Genomic DNA, 19,123 nt, shown 5'->3' on the forward strand with positions numbered 1-19,123 from the left:
GTTTGCTTTCCTCGGATGGCATGAAATATCAATGTCATAATCTTTAAGTAGCTATAACCATCTTTTTTGACGTAAATTCAATTCTTTTCTTCTTATTCTTTATTTTTTTGTTTCTTGAAGATATACTGGAGGCTCTTATAATCCGCATAGATACTAACATGAATGCCATACAAGTAGTGCCTCCACATTTTTGGTGCATGAATCACCAAGGCTAACTCTAAATCGTAGGTCGGTTAGTTTTTCTTGTGCTTTCTTAGTTTTCCAGAAGCATAAGCTACAACCTTACTAAGATGCACCAGCACACGATCCAATCCCACGCTTGAAGCGTCACAATAGATAACATAACCATCAGTCCTTTCTGTGAGCGGTAGAACCTGTGCTGAAGTTAATCTGTCCTTCAATGCCCGGAAACTCCGTTCGCAAGGATTGGTCCATTGAAACTTAGTTCCCTTCTGAGTTAACTTACATGGGTATCCTAAATTTTTTATAATTTAGGAAATTCCCCTCTTCGGAGGCCCAAACTTCATCCTTTATCCATCACAATTATACCCTTATCCCACTTTTATAGTAGTATTTCATCTATTCTGAACGTTACTAGTCTTAGACTCCTTTAAGTTCTTTCAAGCTATACTAAGCCTTCTGTAACTTAGAGAAATCATCAGCTTTGTTATGATCTTATTCCTAAGGACTTATCCATACTCGTTACCTTTTTCATTCAACTTTTCTTATCATTCCTCCTGTCTTCTTAAAGCCTTGTCGCTCTATCATACTTTAGCTTGCGACCTACACACATCTATTTACACTTATTCGCAACCTTTCTTCAACCTGCTTGCACCATAGATTTCCCTATGTTATTCCGGAACATCAAGCAAGACACCACATACATACCACTATGGTCAAAGCTGCTTAGAAGAGAAGAAAATTTTGTTACAAGTTTCTTGTAATAACCTGCCAAATGGAGAAGCTATGAACCTTCATCGGTGTTGTAGGTCTAGGCAAAGTCTTCACTTCCTCAGTCTCTTGTGTATCCACTCGGATGTCTTTACCCGAAATAATATGCCCAAGGAAAGCTACAAAGTTCAACCAGAATTCATATTTATAGAATTTTGCATACAACTTCCCTTTTTGTAGAACTCTGGATACAATACACAAGTGATCTACATGCTTAGCCTCTGAACGAGAATACACCAATATATCGTCGATAAATACAATTACAAAAAGATCTAAAAAAACTGAATACACGGTTCATCAAGTCCATGAATACTGTTGGGGCATTGGTCAGACCGAACGACATAACCCGAAACTCAAAGTGCCCATATCTAGTCCTGAATGTTGTCTTCAGAATATCTTTATCCTTAACCCTTACCTGATGGTACCCGGACCTTAGGTCTATCTTTGAAAAACACTTGGTACCTTGCAACTGATCAAATAAATTATTGATTCTCAGGAGTGGGTACTTATTCTTGATCAACACCTTATTCAGCTGCCTATAATCAATACACATTCGTAAGGAATCATCTTTCTTAAACAACATAGGTGTTCCCCACGGTGATGTACTAGGCCTGATAAAGCCTTTTTCAAGTAAGTCCTTAATTATTCTTTTAACTCTTTCAACTTTGCGGGGGTCATTCTATAGGGAGGAATAGATATTGGGTGAGCATCTGGTAGTAGGTCAATAGCAAACTCAATTTATCGCTTTGGCGGGAGACCCTAAAGATTATTAGGAAAAACATCAGGAAACTCATTAATCCCAAAGGAGGACTGAATGGTTGGTAATTCTAATTCCACATCCAAACCCAAACTAAGTAATAAATATAGTCCTTTATGATCATCTTCCTTGCCTTGAGATAGGAGATAAATTTACCTTTTGGTGATGCCATATTACCTTCCCATTGTAAAATAGGCTCTCTCGGGGACTGAAATTAAACCATCATTGACCTACACTTGATGTTAGCATCACAAAAAGCCAAGCAATTCATATCTATTATAATATTAAGTTTTACCCAACTGAACACCACGTACCTTATCCTTGCTTATTATAAAATCTATCACGGGCCATTACGGTTACATCCATATATATAAGTAACAATATTAGGACTTTACTCGCATAACTAATTTAAAAAAAGGTTTATATACATAGGGGTCGACTAGGACGTAGATATATCATACCCAAAACTATATACATGATACTGTCTGCAAAACCTCTAAGTAGGCATAACCATAATATATACAAGTCGGGACGGGGCTCCCTACATCCTCATAAAACAACCAAACACACTTAAAACCCTGACTTGGTAATATTCCAAGAAAAGGTGGAACTCACCAACCAAAAACTGACACTTGGAGGAAGTTTATAGTAGAGGGTCCTTGCCTCGTCCTATATAAGAACCTGGATCGGACACACTTCGAAGGGGAATCTTCACGTCCTTAACAGTTACCTTCCTCCTCTTGTCCCGACTACTATCTTCTTCCTTTGCGTATCCTATAACATATACCGACGAACCTTGATTGACGAACTCCTACGACTGTGGACTATCCGGAACCTCAGAAGAGCTGGTGTCATCAAATACCTTAACTTAGTTTTGGCCCTGAGGGAATACCGGTTGTGCCAATCCATGCACTACTCCCCTCATACCTTGATCAACGGGTTGTGAAACTAAGGGACTTGGTGAGGTCGGAACTCCTCTCATCCCATCTACTACCAGAGTGGTCGAAACAGCTCGAATGGATGACTCATATGGATCCTCGGATGGATCCTCCTCAATAGAATCCATGATCTCCGATGGGTCTGAATCCATAGTATAACTTATATCTCTTTCTAACACCTTGTAGCCTTCTGACCCGCAGCTATAGTCTTCGGAGGCATCACTGAAAACGTAACACATCGTTAGGAACATGAATGCTTATATCGCACGATCTAAGATTAGAAGAGAGGATAGCATCCTATATGTCCTATAGCCTCATGTCTATAGGTGTGGTGCACAACACACCCATAAACAAGACTCTACTAGACACGATCGGTAGACAACCCTAGGATAGAACTACTCTGACACCACATTTGTCACGACCCAAACCGATGGGCCACGACGGGTGCCTGAGTCCTACCTGTCAAACACCACTAAGCATGCGTCAAGGATATGAACCTGTATAACATTTGCCGAGTAACAAGAATAATGTACATAAAGGAAATCTGCCAACAAGGCATATGTACGTATACATGCAAAATACAGTGGGCTAGCCGGCAAGGCTGCAATAGACAACTATACATCCAATAACTAAAAGCCGACAAGGCCACATACAACCCAACTAGACATATTGTCCACAGACCTCTAACAGAAACATAATTGTACAAAGATGGGATTTAGCCATATAATACCCATATACATATATATATATACAAACGTATCGTACGAAAATCAAAAGTAGCTCCGGATAAAATGGAGCATGCCAACTCTCGCTGATTAGGGATCCGAAGAAGGAGGACCGTCAGCTTGCCTACCTGCACCTGCGGGCATAAAACACAGGCCCTATGAAATAGGGCGTCAGTACGAAAAATATACTGAGTATGTAAGGCATGAAAATTAGTACGTAAAAGACAGAGATGAAACATGGAATATAGAAACACATCTTCAAATCTGAATAACTTTGTAAATTCTAAAACGTTTATAATGTCATGAACATGCATATAAATACCGTGTCATGCATATGTATGGGGGTATATAATATCATCAAGCAACTGAGGGCATCCCATCATATCGTCTCGGCCACTATGGGCAACATCATCAACATATATCAGCTGATCAGGTGGTGGTGCATATATAACGTCGTAACCTTTTCCCAAATCGCATATGCATATATTTACATATATATACGCGTATATAATGCCATCTGGTCATAGGTCAATGTACATGTATGAAATGCAAGAAAAATACGTAATAATCACAATATTCCTTCCGGATAAATTTTTCGACTGCATATTATTCTGAAACACATGAACAGAAAATAATAATAATTTTCATAGGGAATTAAGTATATAGACACCCCTAATAATTCTATGAATAGAGTAATTTATGAAAACTGTGTGTTTGCTCATTTCTTTAGTATAATTTGGACCATGCCAAAAGAAAGAAGGGAGGGCCTTAACATACCTGGAGTAGGAAAAACTCCGTATAATATTCCTTTGGAAAACCTTCGTTGATTGAACGAAATTTCTGCTTTTGATTCTTCGAACTTTTGAACGAATTGGCCCTAACATTACGAAGCTTTTTGGAACGTGAACTAAGCTTCTGCTTCTAACATAATTAAGATTCATAGATGATAGTTAATCTTTGAATTGCCCTTTTTTCATCTTGAAGGAAAGTACCTAAGGTTCCTCCTTATCAAAGACTTTAAGTCTTATGACTTTGTCTCATATTTAAGGCTTTATTCCTAGATGGCCACATAAGGAAATGTGACTCTTAGTCACTTCTTTCTTATGTAGTCAGCTGCCACATTTTGGTTGCGATTATTAATTAAGTTTAGTCCGCTTATTAGTTAACTGAGTAACGTTTTGTTACTCGGTAATTAATCAATTATCCGCATAATTTAAAAATTACCATAACATAAAATTCTATTTGTTTTTAAAATAATTTATATATACTTTATATATTATACTACCGTGGCCATATGGTACCTTGAATAGTACTAGTTCATAATTATCGGGCATTGTCGCTCGACCCGTATTTTATCCCAAATTGGCCACTTTCAACAAAACTCATTTTCTTTAATCCGTGTATCTTTTATCCTTCAGGACACTTATTTATCACTTGTTATAAATAACGTAAATACGTTAATGTCAAGATGATCTCATCCCTGAGTCTACGTCAATTAACCAAAGACGAAACTTTTAACGTATAAAAACGTGAGATGTAATAGGTTTGGTTCGTCACTACTGTCAGTCCATAGTTTGGACTTGTTACTTACTGAGTTGGTGTACTCACGTTACCCCTGCACCCCTGTGTATAGATCCAGGTATCTCGGGGCACGGCAGCGGTTGTTGATCACACCAGTTGGAGACTTTCTGTGGAGATTGCGAGGTAGCTGCTTGGCGATCGCAGTTTCACCTTCTCTTTTCCGTATCCTCTCTAGTATATTTATTTGGATATTCCCAGACCATGTTGGCCATGTTGTTTCGGACAGATGTAGTTGTTTTAGCTCATCATTTAGTGTCACCCGATGTCGGGATTGTGTTTCTACTTTTATCTTATTGAATTTCTGTTAAAAATATGATTTTCTTAAGTTTTTATTTGAAAAATGGAGTATTTGGAAATAAGTGGATGGCCTAGTATCACGATAGGCGCTATCATGACTGGGGCGGTTTTAGGGTCGTGGCACTCAACCTGTAAGTCTGGATAACTCTATAAATCATGAAATAATTATAGTATTATGCATATGCATATGAATATCATATCGTGCATAGGTACATGTTTCATAACAACATCAGGCCTCTAAGGGCATCCCATCATATCATCTCGGCCACTATGGCAAAATCATCAACGTCTACCAGCTGATCAGGTGGTGGTGCGTATATAATGTCATAACCTTTCCCATATCCCATATACATATATATATATATACATATACATACATATACATATACATATACATACATATACATATACATATACATACATATACATATATATATATACATATACATATATATATATATATATATATATATATATATATATATATATATGTATATGTATATATATATATATATATATCCGTATCCCATATACATATATATATATATACATATACATATACATATACATATACATATATATATATATATGTATATATATATACGCGTATATAACGCCATCTGGTCATGGTTCAATGTGCATGTATAAATGCATATGAAATACATTAATAAAATCTCTCGGTACATCATAAGACTATTATCCTCTGATTAATATCATAAAATAAACTTTACCAACTTACGTATTTTTGAGACCCATGAACAGATGATAGAATAATATGACACATGGGGAATCACGAACATAAGCATCTCTAGTATTTCTATGAGTAAAGTCATTTATGGAAGTTGTGCATTTGCTCATTTCATTTGTATCGTATGGATCATGCCAAAAGGAAAGAAGGGATAGCCTTAACATACTTGGAGTAGGGGAAAATCCAAATGGTATTCTTGAGAAGGATTGCACCATACTCCCGTAAAGTTGTAAAATCCCGTTATTATTACGCAGTGCAATTTTATATGAATTGCTTTGCAAATCCAAGACTGTCGTCACTATAGTAGCAGGAGGTTTCATATGAATTTCAAAAATTCCCTTACCAATATTCTTTGTTTTCTCTCTCTGTATATCCCTTGCCAAAATAATGAATTTGATCTTAATCTTGTTGTGAAAGCTTTAATCTGTAACCTTGAAATTTTTGGAGTTATGGCTTGTCACTTTTTGAACTAATAAAGGCCTTCTTAATTAGATCTGTACACCAAGAAATGAGATATGGATGTAGTAGTGCCACCACCTCCTTAAGCATTGATTAGTTGGCAGTTTATTGTCACACTTACATACGCCCACATGTATAGTTGTCCCCTTATAATTATCCAACCAATCTCACTTAGATATTTATCCACAAATTCAATAATTAACCAATTACCCATATAATTAAGAATTATCTCAATTTACTTAAAAAACTACTCACTTTTAATATACTTTATACACCTTACTATCATGGCCATGTGGTACCTTATATGGTACTAGTCCATAAATACTGGGTATTTTAGCTTGGACCGTATTTTCTCCCCAAATTTCCAAACTTCAACGAAAATTCATTTTCTTCGATTTGCTTACCCTCTAACCTTCACAAATTTACTCATCACTTGTTTGAAATAGCATAATGCTGATAATCTCCAAATAATATTGTCCTTGAACTGAGGTCAATTATCTTACGACAATTTCACGTATAATACTACAGGGTATAACATCATCATAATATAATATTGAGGACCGTAACATCATCATAATGTAATACTACAAGGCGTAACATCATCATAATATAATACTGCAAGGCATAATATCATCGTAATATAACACTACAGGGCGTAATATCGACGTAATACTGCGGGGCGTAACAATTTGGGTGTTGTGAGGATGTGTCAGGGTTTGAGACAACACTATTGGTGAAGGAGGATGAAGACAAATATAGTTGGGTTTGTAGCTCGATGTCTCAACTGTCAGAAGGTGAAATATGAGCATCAGAGACTAGGTGGCTTGCTTCAGAAGATAGAGATTCCAGAGTGGAAGTGGGAGCGGATCACCATGGATTTCGCAGTTGGCCTCCCATAGACTTCGAGGAAGTTTGATGCTATTTGGGTGATTGTGGATCGACTAACCAAGTCCGTGTACTTCATTCCGGTTAGCACTACCTATTCTTCAGAGCGGTTGGATGAGATTTACATCAGAGAGATTGTTCGCCTTCATGGGGTGCTAGTTTCCATCACTTTAGACAAAGGCACGCAATTTTGGACGGCCGTGTAGCGAGAGTTGGGCACTCAGATTTAGTTGAGCACAATATTTCACCCTCACATGGACGGAGTCCGAGCGCACTATTCATATATTGGAGGACATGCTACGCGCTTGTGTCATTGATTTTGGGGGTTCATGGGACCAGTTTCTTCCACTTGCGGAGTTTTCTTATAACAACAATTATCCGTCGAGTATTTAGATGGCTCCGTATAAGACTTTATATGGGAGGAGGTGTAGATCTCCAGTGGGTTGGTTTGAGCCGGGTGAGGCTAGGCTTTTGGGTACAGACCTGGTTCAAGTTGCACTAGACAAGGTGAAATTGATTCAGGAGCGGCTTCGCATGGCGCAGTTGAGACAAAAGAGTTATGCTAACACAAAGGTCTGTGATGTATCTTACATGGTTGGAGAGAAGGTCTTTCTAAAGGTTTCACCTATGCATTGGGCCATTTGTGTTACATCTCGCGTTTTTGTACGTTAATGTTTCGTCTTTAGTTAATCGACATAGACTCAGGGGTGAGATTATCTTGAGGTTTTACGCATTTATGCTATTTATAACAAGCGTAAGTAAGTGCCTTGAAGGATAAAGGGTAAACGAATCAAAGAAAATGAGTTTTGTTAAAGGTTGTCGATTTGGGATAAAAATACGGTCCGAGCTAAAATACCAAGTATTTATTGACTATGTCATACAAGGTACCCATAATCATGATAGTAGGGTACGTAAAGTGTATTAAAAGTAAGTAGTATTTTAAGTAATTTGAGATAATTTTTAATTATGTGGATTATTGGGTAATGAGGAATTAATAAGTTAATTAAAGTTAGTGGGTAATTAATTAATAACCTTGGGATAAGCTTAACCCCTCCCCAACGTGGAAGCACCCCATCACCTTTAAAATGACTCTTAAGTCTTGCATAAATGTCACACTTTGGAGGATCTAAAGTGGCTTAGTCGTCCACTAAGTGGGCCACACCCACTAAAGGTTTCCTACAACTAGTGAGGTGCTCATTCCTTAGTAACAAAGGATTAAAAAAATCAAGAATCCAATTGATTCTCTTATAGAGAGTGGCTGATCGTGAGTTCTTTAACGAGTAAAACAAACAACAACAACTACCCAGTAAAATCCCACATAGTGGGGTCTGGGGAGGTAATGTGTACGCAGACCTTATCCCTGCCCCGGTAGGACAGAGAGGCTATTTCCGATAGATCCTCGGCTTAGAACGATGAAAATAAAGAAAAACAAGGAAAACAAGAAAAGAAAAGAGAATTCATTAGTAACTCCAGTAAAAACCATTATAGTAACAGAAGTATAAAAATCAAAAGATGAATGACATGCAATAACAGTAACCAGAGTCTAAGGAATCTAAGATAAACAACAAGAATAGTGTGGGTTTAACATAAACTACAAACCATCTAAGATCAGCCCCAATCCAACCCTGCCTCACCCCTAGCATGTAGTAAGGAAAGCTCTACTACCCCTATCCTACAACTCTAATGCTAGTCCTCCAGGCCTTCCTATCAAGGGTCATGTCTTCGGAAATCTGCAAACGAACCATGTCCTGCCTGATCACCTATCCCCAATACTTCTTAGATCTCCCTCTACCTCTTCTCGTGCCCACCACGACTAACCGCTCACACCTCCTCACCAGAGCATCGATGCTTCTCCTATACATGTGCCCGAATCATCTGAGCCTCGCTTCCCGCATCTTGTCATCCACAGTGGCGACGCCCACCTTCCTCCGAATATCTTCATTCCTGATCTTGTCTATCCTAGTGTGCCCGCACATCAACCTCAACATCCGCATCTCTGCTACTTTCAACCTCTAGATGTGGGAGTTCTTAACCGGCCAACACTCTGCCCCATACAACATTGCCGGTATAACCACCGCTCTATAAAACTTACCTTTGAGTATTGGTGGCACTTTCTTGTCACACAAGACTCCAGATGCAAGCCTCCATTTCAGCCAGCCCGCCCCTATGCGGTGAGTGACGTCCTCGTCGATCTCTCCGTCCCCCTGAATCACCGACCTAAGGTACTTGAAGCTATCTCTCTTGGGGATGACCTGTGACCCAAGCCTCACGTCCCCGCCTACATCCCTCGACTCAGTGCTAAACTTGCACTCCAGGTACTCTGTCTTAGACCTGCTCAATTTGAAACCCTTAGACTCGAGAGTCTGTCTCCAAACCTCCAATATCTCGTTAACACCTGCCTTCATCTCTTCTTGAATATGATATGTCAAAGCATCCATCACCAAGGAAAATAAGAATGGGCTAAGCGCAGAGCCTTGGTGTAATCCCATAACAACCGAAAAATGCTCCGAGTCACCTCCCACAGTCCTAACCTTAGTCTTAGCTCCATCATACATATCCTTGATCGCTCTTATGTAGGCTACCGGCACGCCCTTCGCCTCAAGACATCTCCAGAGCAGCTCCCTAGGAACCTTGTCATACGCTTTCTCCAAGTCAATAAACACCATATGCAAATCCTTCTTCTTATCCCTGTACTGTTCCACCAACCTCCTAATAAGGTGGATAGCATTCGTAGTGGAGCGGCCCGACATGAACCCAAACTGATTGTCGGATATAGACATCATCTTCCTCACCCTCACCTCCACCACCCTCTCCCAGACTTTCATGGTATGGATAAGTAACTTGATACCCCTATAATTGTTACAACACTGGATATCACCTTGTTCTTGTACAACGGTACCACCGTACTGGACCTCCATTCCTCCGGCATCCTTTTCGTCCTAAAAATTACATTGAACAACCCAGTCAGCCATTCCAATCCTACTCTACCCATATACTTCGAAAACTCAACCGGAATTTCATCTGGCCCGGTCGCTCTACCCCTACTCATCTTACGCAAAGCCCCCACGACCTCGTCGACCCTAATGCGCCTGCAATACCTAAAATCTCGGAGACTCTCCGAATGCCCCAAGTCCCCTAGTGCTATATCCCGGCCCCCCTTCTCATTTAAAAGACCATAGAAGTACGTCTGTCATCTCTGCTTAATCTGGGCATCTCCCATCAATACTCTACCATTCTCATCTTTGATGCACCTCACTTGGTCCAGATCCCGGGCCTTCCTCTCCCTCGCTTTAGCCCACCGAAACAACTTCATGTCCCCTCCTTTCTTCCCTAATTCCTTGTATATACGGCTAAACGCTGCATTCTTTGCCTCCGTAACCGACAGCTTCGCCTCCTTCCTAGCCACTCTGTACCTCTCTCTATTCGCTCTCCTCTCCTTCTCACTCGAGCTCCCTGGCAACTTCGCGTACGCTACCTTCTTCGCCTCCACTTTACCTTGGACTATGTTATTCCACCACCAGTCTCCTTGGTGCCTGCCAAAAAAACCCTTCGATACAGCATGAATTGAAAATTCTAAGAGAATTGGTTCAGGTATGTTAAAGCAATCCCTTCTTTCTTTTTAGCATGATCCATACGATACAAACAAAACGAGCAAATGCATAACTTCCATAAATGACTCTATTAATAGAAATATTAGAGGTGTCTGTGCTCTTGAATTCCCATGTATCTTATTATCACATCTTTTGTTCATGGGTCTCAGAAAATACGTAGTTGATAAAGTTTATCAAAAAGGTATATTAATCTTATTAATATATTTTTATGCATTTCATTCATTTGTACATGTAGATTGACCCATGGCCAGATGGTGTTATATATGCATATATATATATATATGTATATGGTATATGGGAAAATGTTACAGCGTTATATACGCACCGCCACCTGATCAGTTGGTATACGTTGATGATTTGTCCATAGTGGCCGAGATGATATGATGGGATGCTCTCAGAGGCTTGATGATGTTATGTACACCTACACCCATGTATGGCACAACATTTATACGCACTTGCATGGCATTATAAATTTTTCAGGATTTACAAAGTGATTTAGACTTACAGGCGGAATTCCTTAGTCCATGTTTCATCTATGTCTATTATATACTGATTTTTATGCCTTACATACTCTGTACATTATTCGTACTGACGCTCTATTTCCCAGGGCCTACATTTCATACCGGAGGTGCAGGTAGACAAGCTGATAGTCCCTCTTCTTAGGATCCTTGATCAACTGGAGTTGGCGTGCTCCACTTGATCCGGAGCTGCTTTTGATTTTGGTACGATATGTTTGTATACATAAATGGGTTTGATGGGGCCCAGTCCCATCCTTGTATAGTTGTATATTGTGTTAGAGGTTTGTAGACAGTCATGTATAGTTGGGTAGTATGTGGCCTTGTCGGCTTCCAGTTTTGGATATATTATTGTCTATAGTAGCCTTGCTGGCTCGCCCCACTGTATTCCGCATGTATATGTACATATGTCTTTTGGACAAGTTTCCATCCCATATGTTATTCATGTTTATATCTTAGACGCATGCTTAAGGATGTTCGATAGGTAGGACTCGGACACCCGTTGCGGCCCATCGGTTTGGGTTGTGATAAAAGTGGTATCAGAGCAGTTCTGTCCTAGGTTTGTCTACAGACCGTGTCTAGTAGAGTCTTGTTTATGGGTGTGTTGTGCACCACACTTATAAATATGAGTCTACATGACATATAGGATGTTATCCTCTCTTCTTATCTTAGATCGTGTTAATAAGAATTTATGTTCCTAACGATATGTTATGTTTTTAGCGATGTTTACAAAAATTATAGTTGTCCAAAAGGGCAAGTTCGTGGCTAGTAAGACTACTAATCGAGTGCCATGAGTTACCAGGGCTCGAGGAGAGCCTCAAAGTGAGATTCCATCTAAGACTTCACATACCCCGCCCTCTCCAGATGAGCTCTCAGGGGTACCAGCTCCAGCGCCTACCCCTGTGCATCCAACTCCTCAACGAGATGCACCAAGTCAGGAGATGAGAGATGTTATTTAGCTATTAACTCGATTAGTAACTGCATAGGCTCGACGTCAGGAGGTAGGTATTGGTCATGCAAATAGATTCATCAGTGTGAGGGTTTGTGATTTCATATTTGACCCTCCGGTATTCACTGGAGCAGATCCAAATGAGGACCCTCGGGTATTCATCGATAGAATGCAGAGGAATTTGTGGGTAATGAAGGCCACTGCGACTAAGTCAGTTGAGCTAGCTTCCTATTGACTCTAAGATGTTGCAGTTAATTGGTACGAGTCTTGGGAATTGTCAAGAGTGAGGAGCCCCTCCAGCAGTATGGCAAGAGTTTACAGAGGCTTTTCTTTGTCATTATATGCCAACAAAGCTTAGACAGGCTAGGGTTGATAGGTTCTTCACTCTTCGGATGGGTAACATGAGTGTTCAGGAGTACAATCTTCAGTTTGATTCGTTGGCTAGGTATGCTACCACTATTGTATCTAATATGAAGGATCATGTTCACTGGTTTGTGATGGGGTTAGAGTCGCACTTGCTTAACAATTGTTTGTTTGTCTCACTTCAGGCAGACATGGATATTTCTTGTATTCAGGAATATGCTCAGGGTGTAGAGGAGCGTAAGCAGAAACAGAGGGTCAATCGTGAACATAATAGGTCCCAGAATAAGAAAGAGAGGTCTTCGAGTCCTTTTGGGGAGTTTTAAGGTGGTAAGAGACTACAATACCCAAGATATCCAGCCCAGCCATCGGCTAGCGTGCCCCCTCAGTTTAGCGGTAAGCGATTTGATCTTTCCACATATTTAGGGCCTGGTCAAAATTCCAGGGCCTCAGGTTATAAGTATAGGGGTGAGTCAAGTCAGATGAGGCCGCCCTTGCCAGGATGTGCTCAGTATGGTAAGCAACATGCCGCGCACAGCTATATGGGGTTAGGTGTTTGTTATACTTGTGGTTATCTGGGCAATATTATGAGGGATTTTCGATGTGAGGTGATGCAAGCATAGCTCAGCCAGTAGGATCTGTAGCTGGTTCGTCATCATCAGTACGCCCCCCTGGGCAAGGTTCACAAGCACCAACGAGTCGTGGTAGAGGTAGAGGCAGAGGTAGAGCATTTAGCTCGACCGGTCCTTAGAACTGCATTTATGCGTTAGTAGGACGACAGGATCAAGAGTCATCACCTAATGTTGTTACAGGTATATCATCAGTCTCTTCATATGATGTATATGCACTGACTGACCCAGGTTCCACCTTATCATATGTTACTCCGTTAGTTGCTAGTATGTTTGGAATAAAACCTGAGTTGGTTAAGCCTTTTGAGGTGTCCACACCTGTTGGGCATCCAGTGATGGCTAGGCTAGTATGTAGAGGTTGTATAGTAGTAATTCATAGTCGATAGAGGACCTAATTGAGTTAGATATAGTACAATTTGATGTTATAATGGGTATGTATTGGCTGGCTTCTTATCATGCCAACGCTGATTATAGATCAAAGATGATCCGATTTCAATTTCTAGGGGAGCCTGTTTTAGAGTGGAAAGGTAATACGGCATTGCCGAGAGGTAGATTTATTTCCTGTCTCAAGGCAAGGAAGATGATCAGAAAGGGCTATATTTATCACTTAGTTCGGGTTCAAGATGTAAAAGTAGAGTCACCAACAATTCAATGTATCCCTATGGTTAATGAGTTTCCCGATGAACTTCCAGGTCTTCCGCCAGAGCGGCAAATTGAGTTTGTTGCTGGCCTACTACCAGATACTCAACCAATTTCTATTCCTCCCTATAGAATGGCCCCCGCAGAGCTGAAAGAGTTGAAGGAACAACTAAAGCACTTGCTTGAAAAAGGCTTTATCAGACCTAGTACATCACTATAAGGAGTACCTATGTTATTTGTGAGGAAGAAAGATGGTTCCCTACGGATGTGTATTTATTATAGACAGTTGAATAAGGTGACTATCAAGAATAAGTACACCGCTCATGAGGATTGATGATTTATTTGATCAGTTACAAGGTTCCAAGTGTTTCTCAAAGTTAGACTTGAGGTCTGGTACCATCAGATAAGGTGAAGGAGAAGGATTTTCAGAAGACAACATTCGGGACCAGATACGGGCACTTTGAGTTTCGTGTTATGTCGTTCGGTTTGACCAATGCCCCAGCAGTATTCATGGACTTGATGAACAGTGTGTTCAGACCTTTTTTAGATATGTTCATGATTGTATTTATTGGCGATATATTGATTGTTGATACCCAATATTTCCCCAAAATATTTTAAAATTGCATATATGCCTTCAAAATCCTGCATTGATAGCAATTGGTATTTTTTCACAATTTTTATATATTTTTATTAATTTATCCAGCATATTATTTCCAATAAATAATTACAGAATTGCATCACAAATGATTTCAAAAGCATCTCTTGATTTAATTTATTATTTATGGTCCTATTTAAACCAAATTATTTCATAATTAGCCAAATTGGCATATTTTGGCTATAATTGCAATAACTTTGCAATTATAGCCCAATCATATGATTTATACTATTTTGACCGAAAATTAATCATTTGTATTTTTAAATACTAAGTAATAATTTTAACTATTTTTATGCATGAAATTCATTTTGTACAATTATCAGCTATTTTTATAAATTATTTTATTTAATTTAATTGGGTATTTAACTAATAGCCTATTGCATTTCAATTCTAGCCAAAATTAAACCAGCCCCAAACCTAATTAAATCAGCCCCAAACCTAATTAAATCAGCCCAATACCCTAAAGCCCAATTCCTAAATTGCCCGACCCAATCCCTAGTCATATCTAGACCGTTGATCAATTCTAATCAACGGTACAGATCCCCCTTTCTTAATTTAACCTAATAGACTACCCCCCCTAAACAATCATTTTCTCTCTTTCACTCCACAGTTACACTCTCTCATTCTCTCTCAAGCCCTCTGCTAAACCTAAGCTTCTACTCGCCGGCCGTTGGCTCGCCGGTATCAATGGTGGTTCCACCACCACCCCTAGCCTCTATGGCTCCCTCACATGCCGGATCCTTGCTACCTTGAGGCCCTCAAGGGAACCAGAAGGCGGTTCACTCACCTCCCATGGTTTCTATGCCGTTCTCAGGCCACCATTGGCCATCCGAGTAAGATCTTTATATTTTTCGGCTAGATCCATGGCTTCTAAGCCGGAATCTCTTTATCTCTGGGTTATCTCTCTCTGAGACCCTAAATCATCTCTTGACTCTTCAGATCTACCATAGATCTGGGTATATTTGGAGTTATTTTTGCTGTTTTCCATGATAATCTCTTCGATTTTTCGAAAATGCCTCTTCGTCTTTAAACTAGGGTTCGTAACCCTTTTACAAAATGCTTTTTCTTCTGATTGTTGGTATCAATCTATGATTTTTACCATGTTTAAGCTGTTATTTAAGTTTTTCCTTTTATCTAATTCATCATGTTGAAAACCCTAATTATTTTGGTTTTAATCTGGGGTTTTGAAACTGTCTTTGCTTATCTGATTTGTATGTATACATGTTTCTCATGCATATGTTCTGAGCTTCTATGATTTTCTACCTCCTTGTGTTCATTAGGGTTTCTGATTTTACTTGTCCCGCCTATATTATGTTTACTTTGTTTGTTGACGGAAATTTGTGGTGATTTCCTCTAATCAGCACTATTTCTAGTTAAATCCCTGATCTCCTGTGATTGATACATTTTACTGATTTCCTGTGATTGATACCCTTTCTAATTTCCGACCTTTAAATTATTCTCTTGCCTTATTATGTGATTGACTATGCTGTTAATTGATTCTTATGCTATTTCCTCAATTAGAACCTTATGAACCTAGTCTTAATTGTTTACCCTATATCTGTCGTATTTGAAGTCTGTCCTTATTGGTCGTACATCGATTTCTTTCCTTATTTGTTATTTAACTCCTTAAATAAAGGGAAATACTTATACTGATTTGATTCTAATTAGTACATCGTTTCATTATTACTGCAAAACTATGATTCTTGCCTTATTTTCTACCTGTTTTTACCCTGCCCTTTCATTAACACGAACACATTAGTTCAAACTCTCTCACACTCAAAACTTTTCTGCTCTCTTTCTTTGGCTACTTGCTCTTATTCTGAGTTAGTCAGCTGCAAGCTAAGGCTAATTATTGTGCTCTCCTATTCTTCACTTTGTGTTTACTATCTCTTTACTGGTATGTTCTGATTTCAATTCAAGTCCCAAAATCAATATGTTTCTTTTACTGCTTTAGTTTATCATGTTTCTGATTGTTTTCCATCTATGGTTCTATTGTTCAATGTGTAATTGACATTTTTACATTATTGCTTCATCTAGTATGTTAGTCTAACCTTTTAGGGCATTTCAGAACATGTTCTACTCCCCTGGTAGTCTGTCTCAATGTGACTCTACCCTGTTTTGAATACTTGTCTACTTGTTATCCAGTTTTGATATGCATTTACTTTGCAAACTGATATGTCACTTTAAATGTCTAATTCTATGATTGTTTCTTAAATCCATACTGTGTTGGTATCACTAGCTATTCCCTAATCCCATAAATCCCCATAAGAACTGCTATGCTCCTATAACTATGTGTTTACCTATATGACCTATGTGTCCCCAAATCCCTTTACCCCTATTTGTGTTGTTGAATCTGCCATGGTTCTATGTTCTTGGGTTGTGTATGAACCTGTTTTGGGGTGCTGTGTTTGGCCTGTTGCTTACTACTCTACTCTCTTTTCAAAATTGTCTCTGTTGTCTTTTACAAAACTATTCCAAGCAAGTCTCTTTTAACACTGTTTTCTCACTAAAACCGTTCCAAACTATGTCAAGCACTCTCACTCTACTCTTAGACATTTAAGTTCTACCCCTCTAATGTATGACTGCTTAGGGATCCCTATGAGATTTCTCTGAACTTTGATACATTAGAGCTAGACCTTCCACACTGCACTTACTCAATTATGATTATGAAATCTGGGTGTGAGCACCGCCCGGGATCCCTTGAGTTCCTTAGGGAACTTTGACACACCCGAATTATGTTTGGCTGTGAGGCAATCTAGCATTGGAAACTCTGGAAGTCTGGGCCTATTTGTGGGCTCCCTATAGTGTAACTTCTTACTTTTCTTATCTACTTATGTAATTCATTCGATATTGGCCTGTAATAATTTGTTGTAAACAGATGCTGGGGATGGATAGTGAAAAGGGGAGGGTAGCTATGCATGATATAAAAGGGGTAGAAACCATGCTTTAGGTTTACGTTTCCTATATGCGCAATAGAATCCATGTTTAGGACCAACATGTGCAAAGCATATCATAGACCATGCTCCCTAGGTTTTGTTATTATGTATGCTATTTCAGCATCTCATGTTGACATTCTTGCTATCACTTATAAATCCTGTTTCTAGGCATTAAAACAAAACTGCTACTCTTGCACATTTGATAGCATGTTGTACAATGTTGTAGCCTTTTTATGCCTTTAGAAATCATACTTTTGGAAATTATGCAATCATGTCATGCATATTAGAAATCATGCTTTAGGAATTCTGCGTATCCTGTAATCATTCTCCATTTATACGTGCATATTAGATACCATGCTTTAGGATCTCATTCGTACTTGCTCAGTCATACCTACTATAAACTACTGATTAGGAAAGATGTAATAATAGCTCCACATTTGATTATCCTGCTTTAAATAAACTGGTAATAATCCCTGTATTTTTTTAACACCTAGAACAACATGCTCTTAGGCCAAAATGACTTCTGAACTGTTAATGACTCTATAACTACTGTGCACTATCCCACGCATAGGCAAGCCTTAGGCAATCGACTCTTATAAACTAGAAATTGCCTCTTTGTGTTTATTACTTAATGATTAATAGGCTTTAATCAGTAGGCAAACTGATTAGGGCCCCTGCTTCTGAGTTTATAAAACGAAGTTGCATATCTACTGTGTTCTAATATTCACTTAGACATCATGCCATAGGATCCTGTCTATGAGCTTATGTGCGTTATTTGTGGAGGTAAACCTGGGCCCCTTAACTGCTTCTTTCCTGCCTTTATATGTTGAGTCCTACGTGTTCTTGCCTGCCACCTAGAATTTTCTCGTTTTAAACACCTTAGAGGTTGTCTAGAACTGCCCAGATTTAGAGGTAATAAAATACCTCCAGGACCACAAGGAATGGACGGGTAGTGCACGCTTAAGGCACTGTCAAAGTAATTAGAACGCTTTAGGCTATGACTAAGGGGTGGGAATGGGTAGATATGGATATGATGACTACACATTAATGTAACGTGTAGCCCCTCATTGAGGAGTATTTACTGGACATTGCATGGGGTGATCCTGTAAGCTAACCAACCTAGGACCCCTCCTTCCCTAAATCCCTTTGCCTAAAACTTTACTTTTTTGTATAAATTGTTCAAATTCTTTGTCTTATTGTCCGAGTCACACAATGTCCAACATGCTTTGTTTGTAATTATTTGTTTCAAGTACTTGTTCGTTAAAGAACTAATTCACAAGTGTAAGTTCGGTTGGGACCCACAGTTGTGAACTAAGAGGGGTGCCTAACACCTTCCCCTCAAGGTTATTTCGAGCCATTACCCTAAATCTCTAGTAATGCAAACCAATCCAAGAGTTAATCTGTAAAGCCCCAGAAAAAAATTTGCTAAGTAATTTAAGATTTCGTGGTTCCAAGATAGGCTAATTATTTTATTTTGTGTGCAAATAA

This window comes from Nicotiana tabacum, chromosome 1 (assembly GCF_000715075.1).
Source record: "Nicotiana tabacum cultivar K326 chromosome 1, ASM71507v2, whole genome shotgun sequence".
Taxonomy (NCBI): domain Eukaryota; kingdom Viridiplantae; phylum Streptophyta; class Magnoliopsida; order Solanales; family Solanaceae; genus Nicotiana; species Nicotiana tabacum.